The following is a 14,785-nucleotide window of genomic DNA, read 5'->3' on the forward strand; positions in this document are numbered from 1 at the left end:
TTGGTAGGTCAGGGGATTGCCAGGGTCACAATCTGGGCAAGCTCCAGAGGTAGGGTTTAAATGCATCTCTGTCCCCCTCTGGGGACTGAGCTCTTTTCTCTCTTTGCCTCCTGTTTGTAAGTCCTGTTTCACAAATGTAGAAATGGGGAGCCCAGAGAAGTTAAGTAATTTTTTCAAAGTCACACAGCTACCAAGGGGCAAAAGCAGAAGTCAAACCTAGTCTTCACTCTGTCTCCAATTCCACAGCTCTTTGTTCACAGCAGCCAAACCAATGGAATGGCCCCTCCCCTCCAGTGAATGCCCTGAAGTCAATCTGGGCTCTAATGGGGTGACTCATGTGAGAAGAAATCTTGGAGAAAGGGCCCTTGGCACAGGAAATTAGTTGAGTTGTTGAAGTGGTGCCAAGGAAAGGCCCGCGATCTAAGAGCAGGCGTGGCTGCAGAGAAGCTTTGTAAAAATAAGACCACGACTGCACTAAGTCATCTGATGCTCTGATTAAGAAGCATGAGTTGCCACACCATGTGATGGGGTGGCCATAAGCTCCAGCCCTGGAGACATGACCTGGCACAGATTCTATTACTGGAGCACCAGGGTGGTATTCAGGCAGGGTTACGTATGAGGGGAGTACAGTGGGGGAAGCAAGTCAGGACTACAGTGTCACAACTGTGCTGAACTTTTACAAAAGTAAATATGAATACTTTTCCATATTCAATGAAATTTCATTTAAATTTTTAAATGTAAACTAAATTTTTCATTTTGATTTTAATGATCCGAATAAAAGACTGGGTGCTTTACTGAAAGTCACAGGTTGGAGAACAATGAAGTCATTTGTCCAAAAACTCAAATAAGAAAATAGCCATCACAACAGGAATCTGAGGGGACTGTGCATTTTACATCAGAACAGCCTCAGGGCAGTGAGGACTTCTAAAGGGTGATCATCCCTTCAGGGACCACTTCATCCTTCCCACTGAGTAGGAGACTCCAGCAGGGGCTCACGAGGGGGCTGTGAAGCTGAGAAAGTCATCCTTCTGTTACTGAGTCCAAGCTCATACTGCTCGCCTCATGACAGGCTGATAAATTGAGAGATGAGTTGTTGGGGCAAGGACCTTTATTCAGAAATAAATGCAGATGGAGAAGATGGTAGACTCATCCCAAAGAACCATCTTGCCTGGGTTAGAATTCAGGCTCCTTTTATACTAAAAGGAGAGGGAGTAAAGTCAAACATTTCCTGGTTCTTGTCTGTCTCTGGAGGGAATGTGTTAATTTCTTCCTCCCTGTAGGAGGAAGGTGGGCTTGGTCAAGTTGTTTCTTGTGAGATAAACAAAGGTATTTTATCTTAATGCTCATTACCTGGGAAGCAGGGTTCCCATAGATGGGCTGCTGCTGCTAAGTCGCTTCAGTCGTGTCCAACTCTGTGCGACCCCATGGACTGCAGCCTACCAGGCTCCTCCATCCATGGGATTTTCCAGGCAAGAACACTGGAGTGGGTTGCCATTGCCTTCTCCGGCCAGAGATGGGCAATTGTATATAATTTAAGCTTATAGGCAACATCCCTTTAGAGATTACCTTGTAATAGAATACAAAAGTTCTTCTCTGTTACATTCTAAGCGCAGATCTTGAACTACGAATCACTACCTGAACTGCTGGAAGGAACTGACTGGCTGTCCTAGGGGAGTCCTGGATCCTCCCAGGCTCAGCCTCCTAAGACAGCGTGTGTCCTTAGGGAATCCTGGAACACACTGCGAGACCCTCACCCTGACTGTGGCATAGCCTAGACTGAGAGTCATGATGGCCTCTTTTCTTTTTTCAATTTTATTGACATATAGTTGATTTACAATGTTCTGTTAATTTCTGCTGCACAGCAAAGTGACTCAGTTATACACATATGTGTATATATATACATTCATTTTTGTATTCTTTTCCATTATAGTTCATCACAAAGTATTGAATATAGTTTCCTGTGCTATGCAGTACAGCCTTGCTGTTTGCGCATGCCCACCAGTAGATACCAGTCCCCAGTAGGGTAGACCTGCTGGCAGAAATCAAGGCTAGCAGCCAAGGTCTGTCATTCAGATATCCCACGTGGGTGTGACTGCTGAGTTAATAAATTCTGCAGAACTCCATCTTCATCCTGAACTGGCCTTGTTATATGGTCAAGTTCACCTGAGACTTTCATCCAAACTCATCTGAAAGGGATATGACATGAGGGCTACAAAGACTGGCAGCAAAGGGCTTACACCGAGACCCTTCCAAAGCAACCTCCAGACTGACCACCAGCATGTCTTCCCTGTTGTTCAGTTTGAATCCCCATTGTTTTTTAATCCAAATCTTTGCCTTGCCAAGCACTAGGAAAAGCAGGTCTTACCCAGTTAAGGGCTGACACAAAGGGGTCTCTACCTGTGGCCTGGTGACTCTGCAGCCCAGAAGGGCTCACACTGTCCTGGGTCCCCCAAGTTCCCACTGTGCCCCAAGGTGGGGGACCAGACCCCAGAGCTGGAAGAAACTTGTGTGGCTCAGAGTCAGCAGAATCCTCTGTGCTGGAAAAGACTTCACACTGACCACAGCATCTTGTGACTCACAGTACCAAACGCTGCTCCTAGCTGGAGGAAATGATGACACTTCCAGCCCTTAGAGGAGATCTGTGGTCGCTGTGATCAGACTAGTACCCTGTTCTGTTTCAGTGACGAAGGGTCACATTTTCCTTTGAACTGAGAAAATTCATGTCAGGCGTAATCATACCACCTCCCTCCTTCTCATTCCCATTCTTCCTCTCTTCCCTCCACCACACTTTCTTTTACCCTTTCCTCTGTGTTTACAGGAATGTGAAACTCACATAACACACAATGAACCATTTCAAAGGGTAGGGCCCAGTGGCATTTCATGCATTCAGAACTGTGCAACCATCATCTCTCTCTGTTTTCAAACCTTTTCATCACCCCGAGGACCCCACAGGGAGGAAGGAGTCATTCTTGTTTCCATTTCTCCAAGGCCCTGGCAGCAGCAACTAACATGCTTTCTATCTTTATAGATTCACTTATTCTGGACATTTCATATAAAAGGAAGCATGCAATATTGCAGGGGCCCCCGAACTCTGAGATCTAATGCTTGATCTGCACTCGAGCTGATGTAATAATAATAGAAATAAGGCTTACACACAATAAATGTAATATGCTTGAATTATCCTGAAACCATCCAGGAAAAAAGTACCTTCTATGAGACTGGTCCCTGGTGCCAACAATTTGGGGACCCATATTGAATACGGGACCCTCTGGTCTGGTATCTTGCACTTAACATTCTGATTTCAAGGTTCATCCAAGCCATCGCATGTAACAGCACTTCATTCCCTTCTATGACTGAATAGTATTCCATTGTATGGATATGTCACAATTTGTTTATCTAGTCATCTACAGATGGGCATTTGGGTGGTTTCCACCTCTTGCCTATTATGAATAACACTGCTGTAAGCATTCACGCACAAGTGTCTCTGTAGATGTTTTCATTTCTCTGGAGTGTACACCTAGAATTTTAAGAAACTATCAAATGTTTTTCCAAAGCAGCTGCACCAGTTTGCATTCCCACCAGCAGAGGAGGGTAACACTTTCTTTCATCTGATGAAACAAAACAACATCAAAACAATTGGCTCATCATAAAATAGTGAGCCTGCTGAGGACATTTAGATAACCAACCATCTTTTGCAACAGTGATTCACTAAGTGTGGAAAGGTGAGCTTGAAACAAACCCGCCCAGCTGGTCCCCAGCTTTCCCTGAAGGGCAGAATAAGATCTTTGAGTAGGGAGAGGCTTCACTGAAAGTTCTCTCCCCTGTGCTGGCTCTCCAGCTGCTCTTCTCATTAAATTCTGGCCCATCAGCAGGTCGGCTTGGCTGGATACCCACTGAGCACAGAACACTGACCGGGCCAGCTGGTGGGAAGATGCACAGAAAAAGGTGCCAGGGGTATTCAAGGAGCATACGATAATCCAGACAAGTCTGAACAGATAAGACAAGGGTGGCATTTTAGAGCTGGAGAGGATTGTGGGATCTCAACTCAAAATCAGGCACAAGGTTGGAGTTGAGGGAACTGAACCCCCAGCTTCATGGACTCACACCTGGCCAGTCAGCGTCAGGACATGAGAAGTCAGACCCGCCGTGGTGAGAGGAGCCCTCATCTACTTTGCTGGGATTCCTGGGTTGGTCCCATGAGGCAAGCTGAGAGGTTGGGGAAACACAGATCCTTCAGTCCTGCCCAGACCAACCAGAACCGACTCTCTCAGAAGATCTGTGCTCTCGGAAGATCTGATCAGGAAGTTTGGGGAACCTGCCGCCAACTGTAAACAATGATAAAGCTGATTTAACAGCACGAAAAGTGCCTAGTCTTGACTTTTAATGTTGATATGGTCTTATATTTGAGTGAAAAATTGGAAGTCGTCATGTTTACTTGATATGTGGTTTCTGTTGGAGCTTGCCTTAGGCTCTGGTGGTCTGATGGTTCAGATAGTCGATCTATGGCATGCATGTGTCACACCCACCCACCAACCCCCCTGCACACCACACACACACACACCCAGAATGGATGGAGGTTGCCCCACCTCTTTTAACCCAGATTATAGCAACTAAACTCACTGTTCTATACCTTGCTTTGAAAACAAAACGAAATCCCTTATCTAATCTGATAATAGTCATTAATAAAAAGCCTGTGAAATAGATATTTTTTAAATCCTGATTTCACAGATGAAGAAACCAAGATTCTATGGGTCTCAGCTACTTGCTTAAAGTCATGAAACCAGTGATGGGTTAAATTCTGTCCCCATGAAAGGGTATGTTGGTGTCCTAACCCCCCGTAGCTTAGAAGGTGACCTTATTTGGAGATAAGATCTTTATAGAAGCAATCAAGTTAAAATGAGGTCATTAGGATCTTATAAAGTGGGAAGTTTAGACACAGACACCCACAAGGTGAGAACCTCTTAAGAAGATGAAGGCAGAGATCAGGGTGAGAAAGAACGCTGGATTGCCACCCACCAAAAGCTGAGGGAGAGGACTGAGACAGATTCTCCCGTACAACCTAGAAGGAGCCCAGCCTGCAAACTCCTTGATCTTGGACTTCCAACCCTCAGAACAGTGAGACAATATGTTTCTACTCTCTTAAGTCAGCCAGACTGTGGTCCTTTGTATGGCAGCTGCAGCCAACTAATATACCAGCCAAACTGAGAATCAAACACAGGTCTGTCAATATCTAATTAGAGTGTGCATGACCGCCTCAGGGAGCCTGGAGTATAGTGGGGGACAGATGTGAGCAAAAACACTCGGCAGCTCTCTGACAGCTCTGTGCCAAGACCAGAGGAGCACAGAGTAGGAGTGTGGGGGATGGGAGGCAGGGGTTTTAAAGGCAATTTCCAGCAGGTGGAGTCTGGATGAGACTGTGTGCTCAAGTCAGTTCCAGGGTTGTAATCTAGAATGCTGTGCAGCAAGTACATGCAGAGGGCTCATAGAGCTTGCCCCTCCCCCCCACACACACACAGGTGTGAACAGTACCGTGGACAGTGGAGAGAGATGCCCCCTAGGAGGCAAACACAGAGTCCTCGCTCCCTTCCATCTCTTGGACAAGTCATATAGTCTCCAAGGCCTTGGTTATTCCAGCGATAAAGTCAAGAACATCATATCTTCCTTCCTAACCTAAAGGACTAGAGTCCCATTTAAGGTCCATATATGAGGGTTATGTCTGGGAGAGGGTGGCCTCCTGTGAGGCCAGTGGCTCCCAACCTTGGCTCAGCCTGGGAAACTTTTGAACTATCCAGATTCCAGGGTCCCTCTCCTATAGCCTTTGATTCAGAGCTGCCATATTGGAGAAGGGCATGGCAACCCACTTCAGTGTTCTTGCCTGGAGAATCCCACGGACAGAGGAGCCTGGCAGGCTACAGTCCATAGGGTCGCAAAGAGTTGGACACGACTGAGCCACTAACACTTCCTTACTTACCAAGGCATGTACGTGTGTGCTAAGTCGCTTCAGTGTGCTAAGTGCACACATGTATATGTGTACACACACATGCACACACACCTTGCTCAGTTGAAGGGCCGTGCTACAGAGGAGTCATGGACAGGTCTGGGTAGACCATGAGAGTTCTGCTGGGGTAAGTGGGGGCCACAACTGCAGGATCCGCACCCAGCACATGAGTAAAAATAAACATTGCTGTGCCTGAGTTGAGGAAAATTCAGGGCATGGGGATGCTGGCAGTGTGAGGGGTATAAAAGCAGAACCCAGTGAAAGGTGTTTAGGAAGACTTTTGTCACCATGAAATGACATGCCAGGCCTGGTGGCTACTTGGGAGGAGTTATGGGGTCAGAGAAGAGGGTCTGATAAGGAACTGTGAGCAGGCCCCTCTGAGTGGGGGTCTGAGAGACCCGAGGCAGGTGAATGGGGAGATTGGATATTTGTGGGTAGTGTCAAGGGGAATGTTGACCCAGGAGTCTGAAGTGCCTGCTAAATCGCTTCAGTTGTGTTTGACTCTATGTGACCTGATAAACTATAGCCTGCCAGGCTCCTCTGTCCAATGGGATTCTCCAGGCAAGAATAGTAGAGTGGGTTGCCATGCCCTCTTCGAGGGGATCTTCCCGACTCAGGGATCAAAGCCACATGTCCTTACACCTCCTGCATTGTCGGGCAGGTTCTTTACCACCAGCACCGCCTGGGAAGCTTGGGCTCACTGTTGTCGGGCAGGTTCTTTACCACCAGCACCGCCTGGGAAGCTTGGGCTCACTGTTGTCGGGCAGGTTCTTTACCACCAGCACCGCCTGGGAAGCTTGGGCTCACTGTTGTCGGGCAGGTTCTTTACCACCAGCACCGCCTGGGAAGCTTGGGCTCACTGTTGTCGGGCAGGTTCTTTACCACCAGCACCGCCTGGGAAGCTTGGGCTCACTGTTGTCGGGCAGGTTCTTTACCACCAGCACCGCCTGGGAAGCTTGGGCTCACTGTTGTCGGGCAGGTTCTTTACCACCAGCACCGCCTGGGAAGCTTGGGCTCACTGTTGTCGGGCAGGTTCTTTACCACCAGCACCGCCTGGGAAGCTTGGGCTCACTGTTGTCGGGCAGGTTCTTTACCACCAGCACCGCCTGGGAAGCTTGGGCTCACTGTTGTCAGGCAGGTTCTTTACCACCAGCACCGCCTGGGAAGCTTGGGCTCACTGTGTAGGGATGTACTGTAAACAGTGGCTGGAAGACACACTCTGAAATTTTAATCAAGGGGAAGGAGTGTTTAATATTGTCAGATACAACAGACATGCGTATTTTAATTAGCTTGTTTTGGCATTAATTGACTTGCTGACTGTCGGGAGCCACGTTAGGCATTACTGACAAAATGGAGGCACGGCCCTAAACCCCCTCCCTTTGTTCCGCAGGCACGGACCCGGAATGAAGGAGTTAGGCTTTGTGATTCTGACTTGTTTTTCCCTTTCCTCAGATGAGTTGACTGGAGAGAATATTAAGGTGCTTATTGTTTTTGAGAGGAGCACGAGAAGGCATAAAGCCTTCTGCAGCTGTGGCTCAAAGAATAATTCATAAAGTTAATCACTGACATTTGTTCAAGGACTTTTACAAAAAAGTGTTCCAGGGTGAGCACACAGGCTGCAGCTTGAGGCCATGGGAGGGATTGCTATCTGAAGCCCATTTGTGAGAAAAGTGTTTATGGTAAAGGAGTTTGCCGAATTGAGGGCTTAGGAATAATTAAAATAGTTAGAAGCTAAAGATTTAAGGATTGCTGTAATGTTAGCATATTCTACTATAGCTTATAGAAATTAGGGACTTTAGAGATATTATTAGGTAGAAGCCCTTTCTAAGAAATAGTAAGCTTGGAATACTAGGGGCAAACAGGACTTAGAAAGATAAGAAATAAACTGAGGAATGTTGTATGCAGCCCAGACATTAGCATGAGTTACAGTGTATTCACAAGGACACATGAGAAAAAGTAGATAAGAAAATCGCTGAGGAAGGAACTCCTTTTGAGGGGCAACATGATTTTTGGAGAAAAATAAATCTGGGTCAATGGGAACTAAAAATATCAAACCTCTGACCTAACGCTTTTGTAAAAGTATAAAAGAGAATCATAAGCTTGAAATAAACAGGCAGTCCAAGAAAAATGAGAGGCTGCCTCAGTTTCTCACCGGCACCACCCATCCCTTCAGGTTGAATCCCTGGCTGCCGGAGCTGAACTCTGGCAGCTGACTCAATCACTAGTGATCTATCATGTGTAGTAACATGCGACATCAGAACACAAAGGTCAAGGGCATGGTGATGTCCCAAGGCTAGTTCCTCATAAAGAAATGAACACTCTACTGACTTGTAGGAGTTACAGGCAAGTAGACTTGGGGCTCAATAGAAAGGATATTAAACTAAAGTCCAAGACATTTCTCTATCAATAGAAATAGCTGACTGATATCTAGGGGAGCAGAGCTGAGTTGGGTAGTGAATTTATCCTAAGTCATTCAAGTGACTTAAGATATTGGGCTTCCCTCATAGCTCAGTTGGTAAAGAACCCGCCTGCAATGCAGGAGACCTCAGTTTGATTCCTGGATCAGGAAGATCCGCTGGAGAAGGGATAGGCTACCCACTCCAATATTCTTGGACTTTCCTTGTGGCTAAGCTGGTAAAGAATCTGCCTGCAATGTGGGAGACCTGGGTTCGATCCCTGGGTTGAGAAGATCCCCTAGAGAAGGTAAAGTCTACCCACTCGAGTATTCTGGCCTGGAGAATTCCATGGACTGTGTCCATTGAGGTCGCAGAGTCAGAAACAACTGAGCAACTTTCCCTTTCACTTTTCATTCAAGTGAGAAAAAAAAAAAAAAAACTAAGAGGTGAACAGAGGCTGTAACCTCTGGAGTGTTTGACCTGAAGTGTCAGACAGAGGAAGTCAGGTTCAAATTTCAAGTCCCAGGGGGTCAAGGCAGGTCAAGTCAAAGCAGCCCTGAAACCAAGTAGGAAAGCCCAGAGCTGGAAGCCAGTTCAAGCCTGGAGCAGAGCAGGATCCAAGGCAGAAGGTCCCAGGTACTTACTGTGTGCGAATGTGCCACCCGTGGCTGGTGGCTGAGAGAAGCTTACATGTCCTGGCAGAATGGCTACATACTTTGTGACCAGTGTGAAATAAGAATTCAAGGTCTCCTTGGTGAAAAACTGAGAATTTCAAGACAGCAAGAGCAGGGACCGTTTTTTTTTTTTTTCAATGTGCACTATTTTTAAAACCTTTATTGAATTTGTCACAATATTGCTTCTGTTTTATGTCTTTGTTTTTTGGCCTTGAGGCATGTGGGATCTTGGCTCCCCAGCAGGGATCAAACCCGCACCCACTGCCTTGGAAGGCCAAGTCTTAACCACTGGACCCCTGCAGGGCCCTTCTGACTGTGGGTCCCGTGCAACTCTACAGGTCGCTCGCCTGTGAAGCTGATCCTGGGGACAGGTTTGGTGGGGAAGGAAGGCAGTGAGCTCCTGGCTGTGTGTGTTACAGCGGAATCTGGTAAGCCCACAGTGGTCATGCCTGTGCTGGATGAAACAGCCCAGAGAATGCTGACTAAAGCCATCCTGATGCTACAAGTCTTTCATTCTAGCAGCTAAAAGCACCCTGGGAGTTGGTAGACCGTGTCACATGGTCCAGAATAATCAGTAAAAAAAAGACAAAGCCAAGGTCCCTCAAGACTCGTGTCTAACAATCCAATCACAGGCTTTCCCCTGTATCATATTCTGTAGCCTATCGCAGCCAAACTACAACTTGGCTGTAACTGAAACAGGAGAGCAGAACAGTAGCAGTGGTACAAATAGTCTTGGGCAGGTAGGGTTCAGCTGACCACATTCATGACTTTCCTAAGGTTACCAATACATTCTTGGTACCAGAGATCACAGGCCCTTCATCTCTTTTGAAGGGTCTATCTCCTTTATGTCATGTAGAGTGATGCTGAAAGGTAGGAAGTGGAAGGGTGACAGTGTGGTCATTGGAATCACGCTACGATGTTGTAACACTCTTGCCTGAGAATAGATCATGGGGGAAAGTACATTCAATCTCCAATCAAAGTCAAGAATCTAAGCAAACCACTGTCCCTTCTCCTCCTGGAAGAAAAAAGATGATCTGCAATGTTGAGGTTAGCAGCCTGCAGAACTTAGAGGTCACACTTAGAAGTCAATCTTTTACCCATATAGGTATACACACACATTCTCCAGGCAAGAATACCAGAGTGGGTTGCCATTCCCTTCTCCAGGGGATTTTCCCAACCCGGGGATCAAACCTAGTCTTTCTGTGAAGAAAGCTGAGCACCGAAGAATTGCTGCTTTTGAACTATGGTGTTGGAGAAGACTCTTGAGAGTCCCTTGGACTGCAAGGAGATCCAACCAGTCCATCCTAAAGGATACCAGTCCTGGGTGTTCATTGGAAGGATTGATGTTGAAGCTGAAACTCCAATACTTTGGCCACCTCATTCGAAGAGCTGACTCATTGGAAAAGACCCTGATGCTGGGAGGGATTGGGGGTAGGAGGAGAAGGGGACAACAGAGTATGAGATGGCTGGATGGCATCACCGACTGGATGCATATGAGTCTGGGTGAACTCTGGGAGCTGGTGATGCACAGGGAGGCCTGGTGTGCTGCGGTTCATTGGGTCACAAAAAGTCGGACACGACTGAGTGACTGAACTGAACTGATATGGGGAAAACGGATTTCTCCCATGTCTGCCAGTGGCTGGGGTTGAAATTACGTAGTGCAAGTGTCAAGCTCTTTCCTTCCCACCTAGACTTGCCAAGCCATGTGGTTTGCAAAGCACGTTTCTTCCTCATGCAAATAACCAGGAACTCAGAGGTTAGATAGAAGACCACCAACTGGTTAAAAATAAATAAAAAGAAAGGAAAAAACACCCCAAAAGATTTTCGAGGCCTAGCTGTCTTGAAGCCCTGCGCTGACAGAGCTGCAACTTAGTTCTGTATATACTCCAGTGGTATTTTGACTCCAGAATAAAGGTTGGGTGTTTTCACAGTCTACTTTCTGCATAGGTCTGATGATGCCTGAGGTTTAGAGAAATCAGACACTGAACCAAACAGGTGGAGAATGTGAAAGGGATCATTCAGGTGTTTCCTCAGATTAAATAGAAGGTTACTCCACAGGCAGTGGCACTAATGGCTCACGTTGATAGACCATCACTAGTCCAGGCCATTTACTATTTTACTTCAACGATTTGTCAAAGATGCCAATGTGTATAGAGGAAAGAGTGGGAAAATTGCACACACGTTTATTTTACTTCTTCACACCAATTGGACATCATTTGTATTTGGCCCTGGCGACCAAATACAGGTGCTACTAAACACAGGTCTGTTGTAGACCAAATACAGGTCTCCAGGTGCTGCTCTTCACCCAGGAAGAGGGGCTGAGGTCACAGTTATTTTAGGAGGAAATTGTGTTTTGGGTAAGTCTTGAAAAGCAAAGCTTACAAAGTCATGGTATGTGTACCTACATGCTTAAAATGATGGTAGACTAAGAGAAAAATCAAGATAGAAAAAATTATGAAAAATATATTAAACTGAACTATTATTTTTCCTGAAAAGTAGTCTAATGTTTTCATTTCTCTCTTCAACTCTAAACGCTATGAACGCAGGGTGGTTGCCATGTCTGTGAAGTGCTGACTGTTGCTTGCAAAATGGGACCCTGTTCTCTAACAGTGTGTAACAGAAGACCTCCAAAGGGACAGAAGAATAAATTAATGATGGGGTGGTGAACAAGTGTTGGAGCAATAGAGCGCTGATAATTGCACATCATGAAAGTCCTTAATGCTACTGAACTGTATGCTTTCAAATGGTTATGGTGGTAATTTATGTGTGTATTTAAAATTCGGAAGTGAAAATGAATAAAAAGCTCAAAGCTTCCCTGGTCCATTGTCAGATGAGTCCATACCATAGTTCAGTTACCATACCATACCATAGTTCGGACAGAAAAATGTCATGAGTCAAGTCACATCTACTCAAGGAGAAGGAACCCCACATATATCGTGGTGAGCCTGTCAGACTGACATTATGTCTGCTATCACATTGGAATAAAAAAAAACAGCAACTAGACATTATCAAAAGGAAATCCCCTAGACTGGCAAAAGTGTCTGTAAGGGGTTGGCGAATTGTGGTCCCCATGTTGAATCCAGCCCCATTGCGTGTTTTTGTGTCTTGTGGGAGCTAATAATGGTTTTCATTATTTTCCAATGGTTGAGAAAAAAATCAACAGGAGAATACTGTTTTGTGACCCATGATCATGACAGGAATTGACTTTTCAGTGCCCCTAAGTAAACCTTGACTGGAACACACCTCCTCCCCATTCCTTTAGGTATTGTCTATGGCGCTTAAAGCCATATGGCAGATTTCAGTAACAGCAATGGAGACCATATGTCCTGTAAAGCCAAAAGGATTTCCTATGTGACTCCTTATTTAAGCAGTTTGCTGGCCCTTGCTCTGGAGAGTGGACACTGCTGGTAGGAGAGAGTGGGCCCCCACCTGCCCTTGCTCCAACATACCCTCACCCACATTGTGTTTTTAGATTTTTTTTGAAATAGTTGATTTACAGTGTTGTAGCAATCTCTGCTGTACAACAAAGTGACTTAGTTATACACATACATGCATTCTTTTTCATATTATTTTCCACTGTGATTTATCACAGGAAATCAACTACAGTTCCCTGTGTGTGTCAGTAGGACTTTGCTGTTTATTCTGTATATAATAGTTTGCATTTGCTAACCCTAAACTCCCAGTCCTCCCCTCCCCGCTCCCCTTGGCAATCACAAGTCTGCTCTCCGTGTCTGTGAGCCTGTTTCTCTTTCATAGGTAAGCTCATTTGTGCCGTATCTTAAACTGTAAATATAAGTGGTATCCTTCATATGTCTTTCTCTGACTTACTTCACTTAGTACCATAATCTCCAGTTGCATCCATTTTGCTATACTCATTTCTTTTTTGGGGGGGCCACATTATGAGGCTTGTGTCCCTGATTGAACCTTGGGTCACATCAGTGAAAGCACCCAGTCCTAACCGCTGGACTGCCGGGGAATTCCTACACCCTCACCTACATTATCTGCTTCCTGCTTTCTCCCCTTTCAAAGCCTTCATACATGCATGACAGTCCATGTCCCAAGTATACCAGCCTTAAGAAGCGGAGGGATGGAAGCACAGCTGAGGACCTAGTCGGTGCCCCGTATTTAAATATTAGCTCTTTGAATCATCTCTGCAACTCTCCCAGAAAGTAGGCTTTATTCACTCCGTTTTGTAAATAATATTAGCTACTTCTCCCTCCCTTTTTTCCTGAGTGATTGCCATGGACCCTAGCATTATTCTATGAGCTGTACATAAATCATTTCATCCTCAGAACAAGTCTACAAATAAGTAGAGTTATACTCATTTTGCAGTTGAGGTCACTAAGGTCAAGGTATATTAAGTAATTTGTCCAAAGTCACTCAGAAAGGAAACACAGGATCCGAATTTGGACCCAGGTGTCTTGGCATGGAGCTAGGACTCGAATCGCTCAGCTAGTAGGCCAGCTCCCACTGCAGAAGTGCCAAGAGGTTCTTGATTTTGCTAAGGAAACCCAGATGATAACGACAGTGGTTGGCGTTTCAAACCAACATATCTTATTTCAAAGCCCACCTTCTTTCCACCACTCCTTAACCGATCTTATCTCAGGATAATAGCCTCTATTAGTCAAGGGACCACTACCTATCACATTTCTAAATCTTCTCTTCTGAGGCCAACAATGGGGCGAGCTGTCATTGTCTCCTTCTTTAAGCAGAACTTGACTGGTAACAAAGTGAAAACCTGTCCTTTTTCTGATCAGACTGACCCTCCTGATCGGAGTTTGAATAATGGTTTTTCAACCAGATATTTTCAGAAATGATACTGATTTGTTGAAGGAGAGAAAGAATATCAACTCTGTTATTGCTGTACATAGGACAGTGACTAAGAGGAGCAGCTTTCTCTGACACATGAAGTTTATCCAGAGATGAGAACTTCTTTAGCTCCAAACAGGCTAAGAAGGCTGAGGGAATGATTGAAGAGAGAGCTGTCCATGTGTCCACATGTAACTCAGGTAGCAAAGACAAGTGCTTTTTCTAAAAAAAAAAAAAAAAAGGGCATTCATAGAAAGCAGTGAAAAGGAGTTAGCAACAGACTCCATTTGAAAAGTTTGCTGGGGACACCAGTTCTGCACTCTGGGTTCCTGGAACTCATATCTGCCTAAAATCGATTGCAACTTGTCAAGAGCTCCTTGGAAGAACCAGAAGTTGGAATGATATGGAAGGCCAGATGCAAAATGCCCGTGAGCAGGAGCCCCTCTTTCTTGTTTCTGGAAGCATCTGAGTGCCTGATTCAGCAGGTAAAGGACAGACTGGACCGTCAAGTGTTTCCTCCTTCACCAACTCCTCCTTCTCCCCTCCCACCCTGCTCCCACATGGAGTCTGCAGCAGAGACTGCACACGCCCCAGGGCCTTGCGTGGGACAGTGAGGCAGAGGATGAATCATCAGAGGTGTTTTGCAGGTGTGTAAATGCTACCCGGATGTAAACAGGAATATAGGACCAAGCTGGCAAGAATGTTTGAGTGAATAACATCGAGGGGGACCATGCAGTTTGAATTTCTAAAGTGGAGAGAAAAAAAAGATCAGAAGCCAATAAGGTGGCAGTGAGACCCTATTATGTGTATAAGAACTGGTATTCGTTTTAGCCAGCTATAAGGGCTTCCCAGGTGGCACTAGTGGTAAAAAAGAAAAAAATAACCTACCTACCAATGCAGAAGACATA

The sequence above is a fragment of the Bison bison genome, unplaced genomic scaffold, assembly GCF_000754665.1.
Source record: "Bison bison bison isolate TAMUID 2011002044 unplaced genomic scaffold, Bison_UMD1.0 scf7180017864462, whole genome shotgun sequence".
Lineage (NCBI taxonomy): Eukaryota > Metazoa > Chordata > Mammalia > Artiodactyla > Bovidae > Bison > Bison bison.